Genomic DNA, 18266 nt, shown 5'->3' with positions numbered 1-18266 from the left:
ATTGACATGAATCAGCCATGGGTTTACATGTGTTCCCCATCCTGAACCCCCCCTCCCACCTCCCTCCACATCCCATCCCTCTGGGTCATCCCATTGCCCCAGCCCTGAGCATTTGTCTCATGCATTGAACATGGAATGGTGTTCCGTTTCACATATGATAATATACATGTTTCAATGCTATTGTCCCAGAACGTCCCACCCTCACCTTCTCCCTCAGAGTCCATAAAATTGTTCTATGCATCTGTGTCTCTTATTCTGTCTCGCATATAGGGTTATCGTTACCATCTTTCAAATTCCATATATATGCATTAGTATACTGTATTGGTGTTTTTCTTTCTGGCTTACTTCACTCTGTATAATGGGCTCCAGTTTCATCCATCTCAATAGAACCGATTCAAATGTATTTTTTTTAATGGCTGAGTAATATTCCATTGTGTATATGTACCACAGCTTCCTTATCCATTCGTCTGCTGATGGACATCTAGGTTGCTTCCATGTCCTGGCTATTGTAAACAGTGCTGCAATGAACATTGCGGTACACACGTCTCTTTCAATTCTGGTTTCCTCGGTGTGTATGCCCAGCAGTGGGATTGCTGGGTCTTATGGCAGTTCTAGTCTCGGTTTTGAAAGGAATCTCCACACTGTTCTCCATAGTGGCTGTACTAGTTTGCATTCCCACCAACAGTGTAAGAGGGTTCCCTTTTCTCCACACCCTCTCCAGCATTTATTGCTTGTAGACTTTTGGAGAGCAGCCATTCTGACTGGCGTGAAATGGTACCTCATTGTGGTTTTGATTTGCATTTCTCTAATAATGAGTGATGTTGAGCATCTTTTCATGTGTTTGTTAGCCATCTGTATGTCTTCTTTGGAGAAATGTCTGTTTAGTTCTTTGGCCCATTTTTTGATTGGGTCGTTTATTTTTCTGGAATTCAGCTGCAGGAGTTGCTTGTATATTTTTGAGATTAATTGTTTGTCTATTGCTTCGTTTGCTATTATTTTCTCCCATTCTGAAGGCTATCTTTTCACCTTGCTTATAGTTTCCTTTGTTGTGCAAAAGCTTTTAATTTTAATTAGGTCCCATTTGTTTATTTTTGCTTTTATTTCCAATATTCTGGGAGGTGGGACATGGAGGATCCTGCTGTGATTTATGTCGGAGAGTGTTTTGCCTATGTTTTCCTCTAGGAGTTTTATAGTTTCTGGTCTTACGTTTAGATCTTTAATCCATTTTGAGTTTATTTTTGTGTATGGTGTTAGGAAGTGTTCTAGTTTCATTCTTTTACAAGTGGTTGACCAGTTTTCCCAGCACCACTTGTTAAAGAGATTGTCTTTTCTCCATTGTATATTCTTGACATGGCTTGATCTTAAAAAAAAAACCACACAGTGTGCCACTATTTGATCAGAGTGGTATTCTCTCCCCAGATCAGTTTACTGCAAAATTTTTGTCTTTATTTTTACATGCATACATATACAATCAAAATTTTGTTTGTTCTTCTTTATCTAATTCTTTTAGATGGTAGATTAGGTTGTTTATTTGATACTTTTCCTATTCATACAATCAAAATTTTGGTATACAAGGGGTAACCCACTCCTTTTCATAGAATCAATTTTTATGTCACACATAAGCTCAAATTAAAGTGGAAAAACACCAATCAAAATGTCACAGAAAAGATAATCAGCTTTCTCAAGAACAATTCTATTAGCTGCAAAAATTATAGGGAGATAAATAAGATTCTTGTAAACACTGTGCTATCATTGACAAGACCGGCAAATTTTTCAAAATGACATAATTTTGAAGTCTAGGCTATGTGGGAACATAATACCACAAAGAAGAAAAACTGTCATCCATAAGTTAATATTCCTGTTACAACAGTTGGCATAATTTAGATACTATTCTTTCTATGTAAATATACTTTAAATTTTAGTGAAAAGTAAAACTTACAAATTTCAGGAGATAGATTTCCATTGAAATTCCAGAACAATTACATTTCATAATTCTAAGTATAATTCACAAACACTCCAAGTTCAGTAAAAAAAAATTATATTTCTATTTGTTTTGCTTTACCATGGTATCAACACCTCTTAATTAACACCTTTCACTCATGAATCAATAGAATGGAAAATCATTTGAAGACTATTTTATTAACCAGCCCAGTTTAAAAAAATACAATACTCATTTTAGCTATGTACAGTCAGTTTTAATTTATGTTTCAAAACTTCCAGTTATTACCATTTAAAATATTTCTTTGGCAGCTAAGTCATCGGAAGTGTAAAAAAACCAGGAAGACATCTACTTTGTTAATACATGAAATGCTTGATGAATACTAAGGCTATGCTCTTTTTGGAGACATTTATGTTTACATTTAGTTGAAAGCCATTATAATTCATTATAATTACTTCAGAGTTAAATAACACCATTTAAACTACAGGCTAATTTCCGCTACTGCCATAGTTAATCACAATTACTTCTTAAGCTTGGTCTACATTAGCCTAAAAATATTACATGACTTTCAGTGTCTTGTCAAAGACACTTCATCTCATTCCTTTGCATTCCAAAGATAGACCCTGTATTACTATCCTCGGAGATGGATGGTTCTGAAGCCCTGAACAAAATCTGCATATCTTACAGGTTTTTAGGATGTTAGACGCAGCCTCTGTAGTTTTTAAAGAAGAAAAGTAACCATGATGACAAGCTGTTGCCTTTTCTATTTGACCTGACAAAGTCTATGAACAAGTGATTGCTCATCTTTAGTTTGACCTTTAAGAAAAACTGAACTCTACTTCTAAAGCGAAATTAGTTTTACTTTTCAGATTGTTCTGGAGCTGAGGAAGGGTACAAGGAGATTCCTAGCCTCAGTTTTAGGACATCTCCTTTTATATGAAATTCTTAAAGCAACATTGTTCTCCTTTTATTATATTGAAAAATAGGTCATGAAGCACTTACAGGCAGAAAGTGATTTTGAAAAAGAAATAATTTAGAATCAAGTAAAAAGTAGGGGGATGTATAGGACGGACATATTTAGACCTGTTGTGACTATTTGCTACAAAGCAGTGTGTAGAAGTGAGGAAGTAATTAGGAGAGAAAGACTTCTGGGACATCTGGGTTTCTTTGGGCCCCAGACTGCCTGTCCATTAAAGAGCATTAAACTTTAGAGGCCACAGGCTGGCAGCAGTGAGGTCTCCTCCAGCCAAAATGTACGACTCCCCTCTCACTCATCAGGCCTCGTCTTACACAGAAAACAACTGTCGTCAGCTCGTTTCCGCGCTTGTGCAATGCTGTACAATGTTGGAGTCTCACAGGTCTGTAGACATCCATCTATGTATCCCTACTGCATTCAAACATGCAAGCCAAAATAGTTGAACTTTATGGACTGTGTCACCAGACACCCAGGTTCAGCGTTCTGCATAGAGTCCTGTCTTAGATGGGTGTTTCCCAAAGTGAGTCTCAAGCCTAGTTTCAGAGGCAGTATTTCACATCACAATCCAGTATACATACATACATTTACCTAATGATAAGACGCATAGGGCTTCCCTGGTGGTCCAGTGGTTAAGAGCCCACCTTGCAATGCAGGGTTTGATCCCTGATGGTGGAAGGTTCCACGTGACAAGCAGCAACTAAGCCTGGGCATCACAACTACTGAGACACGCTTAAGAGCCCATGGTCCGCAACACGAGAAGCTACTGCAATGAGAAGACCATGCACCATAACCGAGAGTAGGTCCTGCTAGCCACAACTGGAGAAAGCCCACTGGCAGTAACAATGACCAGTGCAGCCAAAAATGAATAAATAATTGTGAACAATGAGTAGGTTTACATAGTGCTTACTGCACAGAGAGTCAAAATTGGAACCCAGGGGTCCTGATTCTGTAGTGCTTTTGACCACCATTTTCCATTGTCTCATGGCCTTGCACTTACATACATGAGGGAACCAAATGCTTCATCAAACCCTAGTAACTCCCACTAAGAGGGATGCACAGTGATAATTCCTATTTTAATGTATATCCTATCTCATTCCCTGGCGGTTGAGTGGTTAAGAATCCGCCTTCCAACACAGGGGGTGTGAGTTCGACTCCTGGTCAGGGAACTAAGATCCCACATACCACAGAGCAACTAAGCCCAGCAACTACTGAGCCTGTGTCCTCTAGAGCCTTTGAGCCACAAGGGAAGATCCTGTGTGCCGAAACTAGGACCTGACGTGAAGTGAAGTGAAAGTCACTCAGTTGTATCCAACTCTTTGCAACCCCATGGACTATAGAGTCCATGGAATTCTCCAGGCCAGAATACTGGCGTGGATAGCCGCTCCCTTCTCCAGAGGATCTTCTGAACCCAGGGATAGAACCCAGGTCTCCCGAATTGCAGACGGATTCTTTACCAGCTGAGCCACCAGGGAAGCCCAAGGCCTGACGTAACCAAATAAATAAATATATATATATATATATGTTTTTTTTTTTTAAATGCTGATACAAACCTGTTAAATCGATTTTCTGACTCAGAACATGTGGTCTGAAAAATACTATGGTAAGGGCTGTATGAAAAGTTTTTTGAAAAATCTCAACAATAAAAAAGTTAAATAAGTATATGCATCTCATCTTAGAAACTTAACATGAGGTAGTGCATTGAAAATCTCAAAACAAGGGGAGGATTATATGGAACAGTTCCTAAATTCACTCGAGCATCTCTATCCTCTCATGGAATGGACACTAATTTGGGAAATCTTATCCTATAGTGTTAAGACCTTAAGGGCAGGGACAAACTGGGGGTTAATTTACTTTATATTTTGTGCATTCTTAGTCACACAGTCTCTTCTGACTCTATGACCCCATGGACTGTAGCCTGCCAGGCTCCTCTGTCCATGGGGTTTTTCAGGCAGGAATACTGGATTGGGTTGCCATGCTCTCCTCCAGGAGATCTTCCTGATTCAGGGATCAAACCCACGTCTTCTGCATGGCAGGTGGATTCGCCATCTCTATGCATGAACATTTGTGTCACATTTTTAAATAACTGATTGAAGGAGAGTCTCTTCCAGAGAAGGGGAGCACCCAGGACCCCGAGCTCTGGCCTGGGGAGAGGTATTCCAGGTACCTAGGCTGGGTGAGGCACCGACTTTCTGCCTCTCCAAATCTCTCTCCCCTTGGACTTCCCTGACAGCGCAGTGGATGGTAATTCATCTGACAATGCAGGGGATGGGGGTTCGAAGATTCCACATGCCTCAAAGCAATTAGGCCCGTGGGCCACAATTACCGAGCCTCAGTACGGCAGCTACTGAAGCCCACATGCCTAGAGCTCATGCTCCCCACCAAGAGAAGCCCACACTCCACAAGAGTAGCCCCCTACTCGCCACAACTAGAGAAAAGTCAGTGCAAAGCATTGAAGACACAGCACAGCCAAAAATAAATCAATAAATTAAATTATTTAACCTTCACCTTAAAATACTGAAAAGTATAGAAACTGACTCTAAGAATGAATGAGTCCATAATGGGTAAATAAGCAAACAATAAAACAAGTTTAAGAACACAGACACATGGGGCCAGGCATCTAAACAAATCTGAGTGATGCTTATTTTTGTGGCCAGAAGACACATGGAAGTTAAAAAAGAAAAACGACTTTTAGAATAGAGTTGAACTTCAGCATGACACACCTTCTTCAGGGTAACTGGGAGTATTTTTTCTAACAACAGGATTAGAGTCAAATCTTAATTCCTGGTTCTTTTAAGGCTGATCTCTACTTTCTTCTGATTAAGGGTAATTGCCATTAAGTGCTATCTCTGCAGGAAATGGGGGGAGGGAGAATTTAAAGCTGCAGGGTCCAGTATGGTAGCCACAAGCCCCGTGTGGCTATTTAAATTAATTTAAATGAAATAAACTTTAACATTCAGTTCTTCAATTATACTAGACACATTTCAAGGATTCAACACCGACATGGGGCTCTTGGCTACCATGTTGGGCAGACTATAGAACATTTCCATCATTGTGGGAAGTTTTATTGGACAGGACTGATCTAGAGAAAGGCCATTCGCAGATGCTAAAAAGAAAATTATTCATTTCTCCCTTCATAAAGAGTTCCAAGTGCTACCTAATGGAGCTGGCGTAACTTAAAATACTGTGGGGTTGAATTTGAAGGCTACTGCCAAAGATTTCATTATTATTTCAAAGTATCATTCCAACTGGCCAAATGTCTCTTTGCATTAAGATTTTCCTTTGCCACAAGTTATCTTTCAAAATTCATACATGCCAGGAAATGATATTTGGCGATAATAACAACTTGTTCAAGTTCTACGAATTTATGAGCTAGTGCTAAGAGCAAATTATGAAGGAAAAAAATAAAACCATAAAGATACATGGCACCATTAGCTTTGAGAATAAAAGTTTATAGTTAAAACAAGTAGGGATGCCCTTAGGATAAAGAAAATATTTATTACACACATGAGTCTGTTTCTAGCCTTTTCATGAATCTAGACTCCGATTCTGTAACATTTGGTTTTTGCATCACATGTTGAGAACTTTAGCTCATATATCATTTGAGCTTCACAGCACCTAATCAGCACTCTAGTGTGGATTGTAGACTCTTCTCCTGAAGGGGAAAACAGAGGTCATGCATTATCTTGTCAGAGTCTGTCTTGCTTAGTCAGTTACTGAACTGATCCCAAGCAGCCAGATTACGCTGAAACCAAATGGCTAGGATTGCAGGGGCCAGCTAGCTTTTCGTCCTTCATGTCTCCTGGCTGCCCTGCTAATCTGGCCACTGTACTGCACAGGTACACCTAGGTCACAGGAAAAACAGAGCAGGAAGACACACAGGAGTGTCAAGTCAAGTGCCATCACTCTTGATGATCACAAGCAGATAAAGTGAGTACAAGAAAACTCTGCAAGATCATCATAAGCATGACCGTGGTAGTTCTAGAACAAAGCCTAAACATAAGGCATTACTATGTTCATGCCAAAAAAAAAAAATTAGTCCACAGAGTAACCCATCTCCCCCACAAAGCAACCGGTGAAAGGCATCTGATGAGAAATACATGAGTTAAACAACTGCTATAAAGACACTTTAAGGTCAATTTAAATAATCCAAACAAATTGCCTTCAGCTAAATGGCAAGTTATAATAAACATGTGTTTCCCAAATACTTTAACATGTTTGTTCAATGTCGTAACATCTACCAACTGTCATTATTGTTAGCAAAACTTCTTTATCCTTTTATTTACCATGTCCAGTTTATGAACTTCCAACTTGCGGGAGCTTGCAAAATATTTATTAAATACTGTATAAATAAAAACCACCATTAAGATTCTTATGCTTATGCCTTGAAGATTATACTCACATTTCTAGCTTATTAAGAGATGGTAGCTATAGTTAATCTTAGAAACATGGTGTTTCTGGGACACACAGAAGAAAAAGTTTGGGATTTAATGCACGAGAGCTGAAATTGTAAAATTCTTTGATCTGCAAATATTATTATTTTTTATGATTAAAAAAACTAACAATTTTTCCTTGAAAACTTTAAGTAGGTCAACTTATTAACTGTTGCCATGGAGTTTATACATTCACATTTGCCTATCCTTTTGATGAACTGCAGCCCAGGATGGAGTTACAGCCCTGCATTATTAAAAAATCTGCCTTTAATTCAAGCACAGAAACGGAGAAGCAGAAATTAATACTACCATTTAGGCTGTGTTATTGTAATTGATCCAAGAACTTAAAAAACATATTATTAGTATATTTGGTTGCCTAACAGGACCTCTCCTGGTCTCCCACAGGAAGTGGGAACCGGTTCACTCCAGAAGGGTTTCCATCCCAACTGGGCTGTGTTCTCACGTTTGTAGTCACAACCCTGGCTCGGCCGAGAAAGACAGTCTGGTTGGGAAAAAAAAAAAAACTGACAAAAAAAACAATCAGGGAAGTGTCGGGGATATAATAAAGTGCTGTGGAGGTAGGGGTGGATGGAGCAGAGGGATGAGTAGAGAAAGGGAATATGGATTTAGAATGGGAAAATAACCCTCTGGTTCTCCGTTGGATTCGTTTAAGAAGGAGAGAATCGTTCCACAACGGCTCTCTCCATAATCCACAGCTAATCACTCTTTTATTGCAGCGAATGATCAGACAGCCTCGGTCGTCACCCACTCACCGGCATCTAGCCGGAGAAACCGAAAATCCCATTTCTTCCTCAGGGCGCACCCGGGGAAGGACGGCGAGGCTGTTGGCTTTCGAGTGGAGGGCTGCGCACAGGGCAAGGCAACTTAGAGGTCCTGCCTGGCTCCCCGCGCCAGCCCGCCGCGGCGAACAGGAAAGTGAAGAATCGCGCGCGGCGGGGAGACCCGGGAGGCCGAACTTGGGGTCGCTCCCCGCTCGCGTGCTACCGACCACCTCCGAAGGCCTGGGCACCCGATGGGGCGGCGGGCGGGGACACCTGTCAAAGGAACGGGACCCGCGCCGCAGCCGGCGGGCGGCGCCGGGGCCCGGCGGACGGCACTGCGGCGGCGGCGGAGGGGACCGGGAGCGCCGGCGGCCACCGCGCCTCGCTCGGGGCGTGCGCCCGCGGGGGATCGGGGGGCGGCCTCGCGCCGGAGGGGCTCCGGGGAGGGGCTTAACCGAGCAGGGCCCCGCGGCCGGGAGGACCCCGCCGCCCGAGCCCCTCTGCGGCGCCCGCCGCCCCCGGGGTCTCCGCCTCGGGGCTGGGCGCGGAGCCGAGCCCGATGCCCCGGGCTGCCCAGCGGCCCCGCGCGGAGGAGGGGGCGCCGCGCCTACCTGCTCCCGGTGCGGCGGGGCCGCGGTCGCCTGGCGGGGCCGTGACCTGCGGCGGCGGCAGCGGCAGTCGCGGCGAGGAGGGCGCTTCCTTCAGGAAGGGGTGGGATCTGCCTGCCAGCCTGCCGCGCAGCGCCGCGGCCCGCCCCCGACTTATTCTGGGGTCCCGGCTGCCAGGCCACCCGGGAAGACTCCCCCCACGCCACCCCCCGCTCTCTCCACCCCGGGATCTCCGGCTCCCACCACCCCTCAGGGCCCCGCGTGATTACCCGGGGCTGGAGCCGAGCGGCGCCGGTGGGACCGCTTTTTTCGCCTTTGTGGACGCGATCGCCTGACGCTCGCCGCTCATCCAACAAAAGGAAGGACGGAATCTGGGATCCTCCGCCAGGCGGTTATTTATTCCTGACCTGTTGTTAACCTTCTGGCCGGCCCCCTTCGGTCCACACACCTAGGGCTTTTGCACAGAGCAGCTAAAATTCATTTTCGTGCCCATCGGCTGAATGCAGTTCGCCGCCGCTCGGGGCTCTCCCGCGGTTTTCTTTCATCGGGAAGAACAAACACAGGGCCAACTTCTGACCCTGGCGATGAGCGGCACTCCAAGGGCGCCCTCCCAGCGACAGCTTGCTTCTTCCTCCCAGAGTCTCGCCTCTTTGAAAACTGTCTTCATCGGTATTTAAATAGCTTTCCCCACCCGGGATCGCAGCCTATCAGGGGCACCATGTCGGTGACCTCTGGCAGCGGCGTGGATCAACTATTTTTATCGCACGCTCACGGGTTAACTTCTCTTCCAAAGGCATCCTTCCGGTGCTCCCACAAAGAGAACCCCCTTTATTAACCTGCCTTAGGCTGACCTTCGTTCTTTTGCGCCTGGGTTGGGGGGGTCCTCCCGGGGGGGGGCTCCCTACCACACCTGCCTCTTCTCTGCTGTCTCTCAAAGCACATGGTTCAACTCCTCCAACTCAACCTTCCAGAGCTGTTCCTTCCCCCACAATACACCATTATCCGTATGTTGATTTGTTTTTGCTAGTTTCTCCTGGCTACTAGACTGTGAGATTCTCGAGGTCAGGAACCTGGCCTCTGCTGTTTCCTTTCTCTTAATAAGGTTAAAACATCTGGGTAAAACAGCCAAACCAAAACCTGGAAATCCTCTGCTGTATTTTGTAAGGGTGTCTCTGCCCATTTTTCCGAGGAGAATGGTAGTAGCTTTCATCAGCGCCTCAGTGATCTCTCTCTAGAGTTCAGAATTGCTTGAGGCCAGTTCCTGAATGAACCCCAGCTCTGAAGGGAGGACCTTCCCCCAATTCCATCTCTTCTAATGCTATTCATTTCTCTCTGGGATAACTGAAGGAACCCTCTAGTTACTCTTGGTTCCAGTCCATTCTTTGAAAACTTCTGAATTCATCCAAACAGTTAGTGGTCCCTTTCAACACTGTCTGCACATTTGAATCACCAGTGGGAGCTTTAAAAAATAGAAACACCTGGATCTACCTCAGACTTGCCTAAGTCTGAACCTGGGGTGGGGAATGTTGAGCAGAGAAGAGCAAACCCAGCAAGGCTATGTTTTTTAAAAAGAGCCAAAGGTGATTCTGACATGCCCAAGACTAAGTTACTGCCTTTCTTTGAAGGGTTCCCTATTTGTAAAATGTCCTGACTTTTATTTGTCTTTATGGAAGGATAGAGAACCCTTGCACTACGTTAAAGTTATTTGAACATTTTCATTTTCACTTAAAGCCAGGCCCACTTGTGCTTAAGAAACAAACTTGAATTTGTGACATCAGGCTTAGCGCCATTTGTCAGCAGCACTAAATCATTGCCAGTTTCATCTCTAAAACATCCATCCACATGTTAACTCAAAGAGTGGAATAAATTACCTTCCAGACTGGGATATTGACAGCTGAAATATTATGTTAAGATGCTGGCTATGAAGGAGAGTTGGTTGTTATAAGCAGATTCCATTAGTGTCACGAAAGTTCTAGTGAAGCTTCAAGAGAACTGAAGACAAACAAAATAGAAGTTTTTCTTTTATTGGTCTTGGTATCCCACCCGTGAAAAATTCATCCACAATGTACTCAATATAATCTAGATATATTAAATCATCTATGGGTGTAAGAGTAAAAAACTATCCTGGAGCTGGTCCTCTTTTTTAAAAAATGTACTTAAAGATTCATCCTTGGGACTTCCCTGGTGGTCCAGTGGTTACGAATCTGCCTTCCAATGCAGGGGACGTGAGTTTGATCCCTGGTTGGGGAACCAAGATCCCACGTTGCCTCATGGCAATTAAGCCCACGCTCCACACAAGAGAAGCCCATGTGCCACAACAAAGACCCAGTGCAGCTAGAAAACAAAAATCCAGCCTGTATTCTTTTTTTTTTTTAAGTTTCTTTAGTTGTTAATTAATTCATTTTATTTTTATTTATGTATTTTTGGTTGTGCTGGGTCTTTGTTGCTACAAGCGTGCTTTGTCTAGTTGCAGTGAGCGGGAGCTACTCTGTTGCCTCACACAGGCTTCTCATTGTGGTGGCTTCTATTGCAGAACACAGGCTCTAGGCTCATGGACTTGAGTGGTTGCAGTCTGAGGGCTCAGTAGTTATGCACACAGGCTTTATTTGCTCCCAGCATGTGGAATCTTCCCTTACCAGGGATCGAACCCATGTCCCCTGCGTTGGTAGGCAGAGTCACATCCACCGTACCACCAGGGTAGTCCCATCCTGTATTCTAACACAATCTGTTGACAACAGAGCAAACAGGCCTTAAGGCCCAGAAATTAGAGGCCAGCATAAACTTAGTGAGTAAGATGGTGATTGGTTCTCAGGGACAGGATCATATCCCAGGACCACCCTGTGGCACCATGATTCTGACCCCATGGTGCTCTACCAGGTCCACTGACCTGACTCACAGCACAGGCATCCTGCATCTTGAGTAGAAGTGGTGGCTTTTCAGATATAAGATAACTTGTTATCTAACTGAAACCACTACAGAATATTTAGGGGGAAAAAATTTCTATATTCTCATTTCCTTTCTCTCACCAGCCAATTTATTGTTGTTTAAGATTCAGATCATTTTCTTTATTCAGTTGGCAAAACAGACTTGAGAAGCACGACTCATGAAAAACACTCCCGGGATTCTGGGAATCCTGCTGCTGGTTCAATTGCAGTGAATCTTGTTATAATAATAATCTCTGTATAACAAAATCATTGCCAAGCCTTATCCAGCCACTGATCATTCAGGTCATCTTTGGTGAAAAACACCACCATACAAAGTTCACTGAAATGGTATTTGACATTTACCAACATCTACTTTGGCCACCTGATAGGAAAACTCCACCCTGGTGCTGGGAAAGATTGAGGGCAAGAGGAGAACGGGCAACAGAGGATGAGATGGTTGGATGGCATTGTTGACTCAATGGATGTGAGTGTGGGCAAACTCCAGGAGCTAGTGGAGGACAGCGAAGCTGCAGTCCATGTGGTCACAAAGTGTCGGACACAACTGAGAGACTGAACAACAAAAACAACCTATTAAAGAAAACCTCATGGGGTAATTGGAAAGCCAATGAGGAAACCTTGGGTGGCAGGATGTTAAATGAGATCTATTATTTTATTTCCACTTTGACAGTGGCCCCAGACAATAGTTGCCAACCACTCTCACATTCCAGACGAGGTGCAGAACCACCAAGTAGGGCTTAGAAGGGAGTGTTCCCTTAACCTCTCACTCACCTTGAAGGTATAAAAGGATTGAGGTGGAAGCTGCTGAAGAACAGTTTCTGTGGAAGGAGTTGTAAGTGTCCTAAGCGGCCCTCCTGTGCAGCCGCTAGCGGGAGGGCGAACAGGGCTCTTCTCTCACCTTGAGTCTGATGAGAGGGACTGAGAGCTTGAGGGGTGATGCCTGCAATTTGGGGAACGCCATGGACCGTCATCTGGCTCATGCCTGAGAAATCTAAAGGGCCACCACTGGCAAAAGTTGCCTGAACACAGGGTAGGGAGTCTGGTAGGGGAAGTAATTTACACCCACGGAAGACAAGTCTAAGATAGTGAGACAGACAGTATGGGCTTGGCTTTGATCTAGAGGACTGCTTGGAAGGGCAAAGAGACCTCAGCAGAAAGAAGCCAGAGGTTTGCCTCCGGAAGTCCACAGCCCAGGCAAAAGAATTTCAGGCAGCCAGTCAGAAGCAAGATGAACTCGCCCGTGCCAAGGAAATGAGTGGTGAGAGGCTTCCCAGAAGCGTGGTGGTGGTGAGGGTGGTTCTGACAAACGCATGAAAGCACAGATGAGAGACAGTGTCACCTCCGTGGCCGGAGGAAGCTCTGCCCACCTGGAGCCAGCTTTTTGCCTCCTTAGTGCTCTCTCTTACTTTCCTCCTGGAGGAGTCAGACAGCCTCCCTCAGGTGCAGGAAGGGGAGAAACCAGGCTTGAGAAATAGAGAAGAGCCTACCATTACTCCCCGTGGCCACAAAAGTGTGGGGTTTTTATCGTTACTCTACACCAGACATATTAAGTACTGATATAAGACTATTTTTTAAAGCAACATATGCAATCTGTTTTAGCAGCTAATGACTTTTTAAAAAATATATTTGTTCATCTGGCTGCATCGGATCTTAGTTGTAGCCACAGGATCCTTGTTGGACTCTCTAGTTGTGCCACGTGGATTCCAGAACTTAGTTCCCCGACCAAGGATAGAACCTGTATTCCCTGCATTGGAAGGCAAATTCATAACCACTGGTCCACTGGGGAAGTCCTGGTATAAGACTATTTTTGACTATAAGTAACAAGAGGCCTTTTGTTTTGTGTGTTTTTTTAAATTGAAGTATGGTTGGCTTCCCTGATTGCTCAGTTGGTAAAGAATTGGCCTGCAATACAGGAGACCCCGGTTTGATTCCTGAGTCAGGAAGATCTGCCGGAGAAGGGATAGGCTACCTACTCCAATATTCTTGGGCTTCCCTTGTGGCTCAACTGGTAAAGAATCCACCTGCAATGTGGGACACCTGGGTTCCATCCCTGGGTTGGGAAGATCCCCTGGAGAAGGGAACAGCTATACACTCCAGTATTCAGGTCTGGAGAATTCCAGGGACTGTATAGTCCATGGGGTCACAAAGAGTTGGACACGACTGAACAACTTTCACTCACTCACTCATGGTTGATTTACAGTGTTTCAGGTGTACAGCAAAATAATTCAGTTATACATATTTATGAATATTTTTCAGATTCTTTTCCATTGTAAGTTGTTGCAAGTTAATGAATACGGGTCACTGTGCTAAACAGCAATTCTTGTTGGTTATCTATGTTATATCTATTAGTGTGTGCATGTTAATCCCAAACTCCTAATTCATCCCTCTCCTCCCCTTTTCCTCTTTGGTGACCGTGAGATTGTTCTCTATGTTTGTGAGTTTCTTTGTGTTTTATAAATAAGTCTTTTTATATCATTTTGTAAAGGTTCTACATATGAGTGTTATCTTATGATATTTGTCTTTTTCAGAGGATTTTTTTCCCTTAAATTTATTTTTCAATTGAGAGTGACCCCAAAGTCACCACACCTACACATCAATTTATAAAGGGGCAGGAAAACAACTAGCCCCACAGAGCAGGTTTGAGTAGGCATGATAGAAGGGCATCGAGCTGTTTTATGATTCTACCATGAGTCCCACTGGGTCAGTATATCAGCTATATATTCAACTATACTGTGTTCCCTATTATGCCTTAAAACCTCTGGGGATGTCTCAAGTGGCCATCTTACCTGAATTACAAATAACTGATATGTGTCAAGAAATTCCTTTCATGTGTAATAAATTATAGTTAAGCTTTCCAACAAGAAAAAATTAAGGACACTGGATTAAAAGATGCAAATGGATCTAAGTGTTGGTTTAACCTTTGCTGTGGTTTCCTCTTCGAGGGACCTGTGATTCAATAGAAGGTCTCTTTTAGTCAGGAAAGTCTAAGTTTTGAAAAGGCTACAGCCACATACAGCATGCCCTAGATCAGGGATCAATTAACTCTTCGGGAGATTTCCCTAGTGGTCCAGTGGTTAAGAAAACCCCCCTCTCCCCCAACGCAGGGGACCCGAGGTCAACCCCTGGTTGGGGAACTGAAATCCCACATGCTGTGGGGGAACTAAGATTTGGGCGCCAAAACTAGAGAGAAGCCTGTACACTGCAACTAAGACCCAATGCAGTAAAATAAATATTTTTTAAAAAATTAATTCTTTGGGTTCTGTTCCACCAGTCTAGCAGCCCTCAGGCCAGCATATCTTGTGCTAGAGGACTGCAATGCTTTGGAGTAAGGAGGGAGAAACATTTCTGAAATGCAGACAAGTAAAAGGAGATCAACGTGTGGCTGAGGTTGACGTAATTACCTTGGTGATGGTTTCCATACCATGTGCTTGGCAGCCGTGATCTGGGAATCCCCGAGCACTTTCCTGTATTCTCTTGAGTGCGAGGTATCATCATCTTGCTCTCCTCCTCCAGTGGGAAAGCAGAGTTGTAAAAAGATCTGTGGCTGGTGTTCAGAGGAAGAAACTCAAATAAACACCAGATTTTGCGTCCTGAAATTCACCCCATTTCCCCCATTTGAACTATGAGACTGTCCTTCAGTATGAGAAAATCAGCCAAAAGAGTGTGAACAATTTTTATTTCAATTAATCCTCTCTCTTTAGACCTTTTGCCAACACACATTGTGTTTGTGAAAGGCATCCATTATTTATTTGGTTAAAAAAACAAACTAAAAAACCTCTCCTCAGTCACAGAGCTAAATACTAATCATGTGATGGTATGATGTTCTTTTTGTCATGAGTAACTGTTTTTGAGGAATTTAGATCACTTGTATTCAGTCTTTTAATTTCCAACTAGATGTTGCTTCAGCCCCCCTGTTCTGTTGTCCACCTCTGCTGTCTGTCCCAGCCTCTACCCTGAGACCTCGCCTTTACCAGCAACAAAAGAGTTAACACAGATGGTGGGGGAGCTCCATGTGGTGTCTGGAAGTTGGGGTACACCCTGCCCTCATTGTTAAATGTTTAAAATTTCACCCCTGGGATGGAGGCTCAACTTCTCTCCACCAAAAAGCATCTTTTTATTTTCTGTAATTCTTCTCCCCGTCCTTTTCTCTTAAAAAGGGAAATTCCTCACATTAGTTCCAAGCCCAGCTCTACCATTGGTTATTCTTTATTCTGTCTACTTCCAAGACGTTCTTAAGGGTATCTAACCTCTCCCTCTCAAATGGTTCGTTCTCTTCATCTATCAGTGTGGACATACTGCACCTTAAATATGCACAATTTTTTAAACATTTATTTACTGTTAATTGAAGGATAGTTGCTTTACAATATTGTGTTGGTTTCTGCCATACATCAACATGAATCAGCTATAGGTACACATATGTCCCCTCCCTCTTGGACCTCCCTCTACAATTTTCATTTGTAAAAAAGATCCAAAAATAAGTAATAACAAAGCTGAAAAAAATGTAAAAACCGCTCAATATTCCTATTAATATTCATAAATAACCCATATGAGAAAAGAAACTCAGAAAGAATAGATATATGCATACGTATGGCTTCCCAGGTGGTTCAGTGGGAAAGAATCCTCTTGCAATGGAGGAACACGTGTTCGATCCCTGGATCAGGAAGATCCCCTGGAGGAGGAACTGGCAACCCACTCCAGTATTCTTCCAGGGATAATCATACGGACAGAGGAGCCTTGGGGGGCTGTAGTTCATAGGGTTGCAAAGAGTCAGACACAACTGAAGCGACTGAGCATGCAAGCACATATGTACAACTGAACCACCTTGCTGCACTCCCAAAATCAATATACCATTGTAAATCAACCACATTCCAATCTAAAATAAAAATTAAGTCAAATTTTAAAAATGTAAAAATTATTCTCAGCTTGCACCCCGCCACTATTTTAATAGAGATTGTGTTGAACCTATAGATCAGTTGAGGGGATATTGTCATCGTAGCAATATTTCTTAATTAATCTTCTATTTTATACATAGTATCAATTGTGTATATATGTCAATCCCAATCTCCCAATTCATCCATCCTTTTTTCCCCCTTGATGTCCATATGTTTGATCTCTATGTCTGTATTTCTGTTTCTGCTTGGCAAATAAGATCATCTATACCATTTTTCTGGAGAAGGAAATGGCAACCCACTCCAGTATTCTTGCCTGGAAAATCCCATGGACGGAGGAGCCTGGTAGGCTACAGTCCATGGGGTGGAGAAGAGTCAGACACGACTGAGCAATTTCACTTTCACTTTTCACTTTCATGCATTGGAGGAGGAAATGGCAACCCACTCCAGTGTTCTTGCCTGGAGAATCCCAGGGACGGAGGAGCCTGGTGGGCTGCCGTCTATGGGGTCTCACAGAGTCGGACACGACTGAAGCGACTTAGCAACAGCAGCAGCATACCATTTTTCTAGATCCCACATATATTTAGTAATATATGATATTTGCTTTTTCTCTTTCTGACTTACTTTATTCTGTATGATGGTCTCTAGGTCTATCCATGTCTCTACAAACTGGGTCATTTGTAGAGAGGTGGAGGGAGGACTTTCTTATGGGACTAAACCCTTAACATGTGAGATCTAACACTACCTGCAGGTGTATCTATCAGAATAGAGTTAATAAGACTGGTGTCAGAGGACTATTTGATGTGTGGAAAACCCACACGTCTGGTATCAAAAGTAAAGCAGTGCTGTAGAGCTGTACTGAGAGTAGAGGGGACATACCACCAGGGAAAAGGGGGTGGATGAACTGGGAGATCGGGACTGACACAGATACACAATTGATGCTATTACATAATAGATGATTAATGAAGGACCTACTGTAGAGCAGAGGGAATTCTACTCAATACGCTGTGGTGACCTAAATGGGAAGGAAATCCAAAATGAGAGGGGATATATGTAAACATATGACTGATTCACTCTACTATATAGCAGAAACTAACACAGCATTGTAAAGAAACTTAACTCCAATAAAAATTAATTTAAAAAAAGAAAGTCCTCCCTCCCCACTTCAGATGCCTACTTCAAGTCCAGGTTACTACCAGTGCTTCTGACCGATAAACTATAGGTTGGAGATTTCAGCGACCCCCATCTCAGGTTCAATTAATTTGCTAGAGCTGCTCATTGAACTCAGGAGAAGAGTTTACTTACTAGATTATTGGTTATTGTGAAAAAGTGACAGTGTTAGTTGTGTCCGATTCTTTGTAACCTCATGGACTCACAGGCTCCTCTGTCCATAGGATTCTCCAGGCAAAAATACTGGAGTGGGTAGCCATTCCTTTCTCCAGGAGATCTTCCCAAACCAGGGAATGAACCCAGGTTTCCCACATTGCAGGGAGATTCTTCACCATCTGGGCCACCAATTGTTGTTGTTCAGTCCCTCAGTCTTGTCTGACTCTTTGCGACCCCATAGACTGCAGCCAGCCAGGCCTCCCTGTCCATCACCACCTCCTGGAGTTTACTCATACTCATGTCCATTGAGTTAATGATGCCATCCAACCATCTCATCCTCTGTCATCCCCTTCTCCTCCTGTCCTCAATCTTTC

General features: G+C 43.5%; 1 protein-coding gene across 2 annotated transcripts in view; it reads right to left on the bottom strand.

Annotated features, from left to right (window-relative positions):
• TMEM150C (transmembrane protein 150C) overlaps window positions 1-9384 on the bottom strand; it is a 117295-nt gene extending 107911 nt beyond the window's left edge. Inside the window, exon 1 of one of the 2 annotated variants that reach the window (XM_081583405.1) lies at window positions 9005-9384. The gene's annotated coding sequence lies outside the window, so the exon portion shown is untranslated. Of the gene's footprint in view, window positions 1-8738; window positions 8798-9004 lie in introns of those variants that run through there. The other variant, XM_081583395.1, reaches the window with a different exon arrangement.
• Window positions 9385-18266: the final 8882 nt, after the last annotated feature.

Source organism: Giraffa tippelskirchi, chromosome 1 (assembly GCF_054371585.1).
Source record: "Giraffa tippelskirchi isolate mGirTip1 chromosome 1, T2T-mGirTip1v1.2.pri, whole genome shotgun sequence".
NCBI classification, from domain to species: domain Eukaryota; kingdom Metazoa; phylum Chordata; class Mammalia; order Artiodactyla; family Giraffidae; genus Giraffa; species Giraffa tippelskirchi.
Note: the sequence above shows the minus strand (reverse complement) of the source record. Positions and strands in the feature narration are given on the sequence as shown.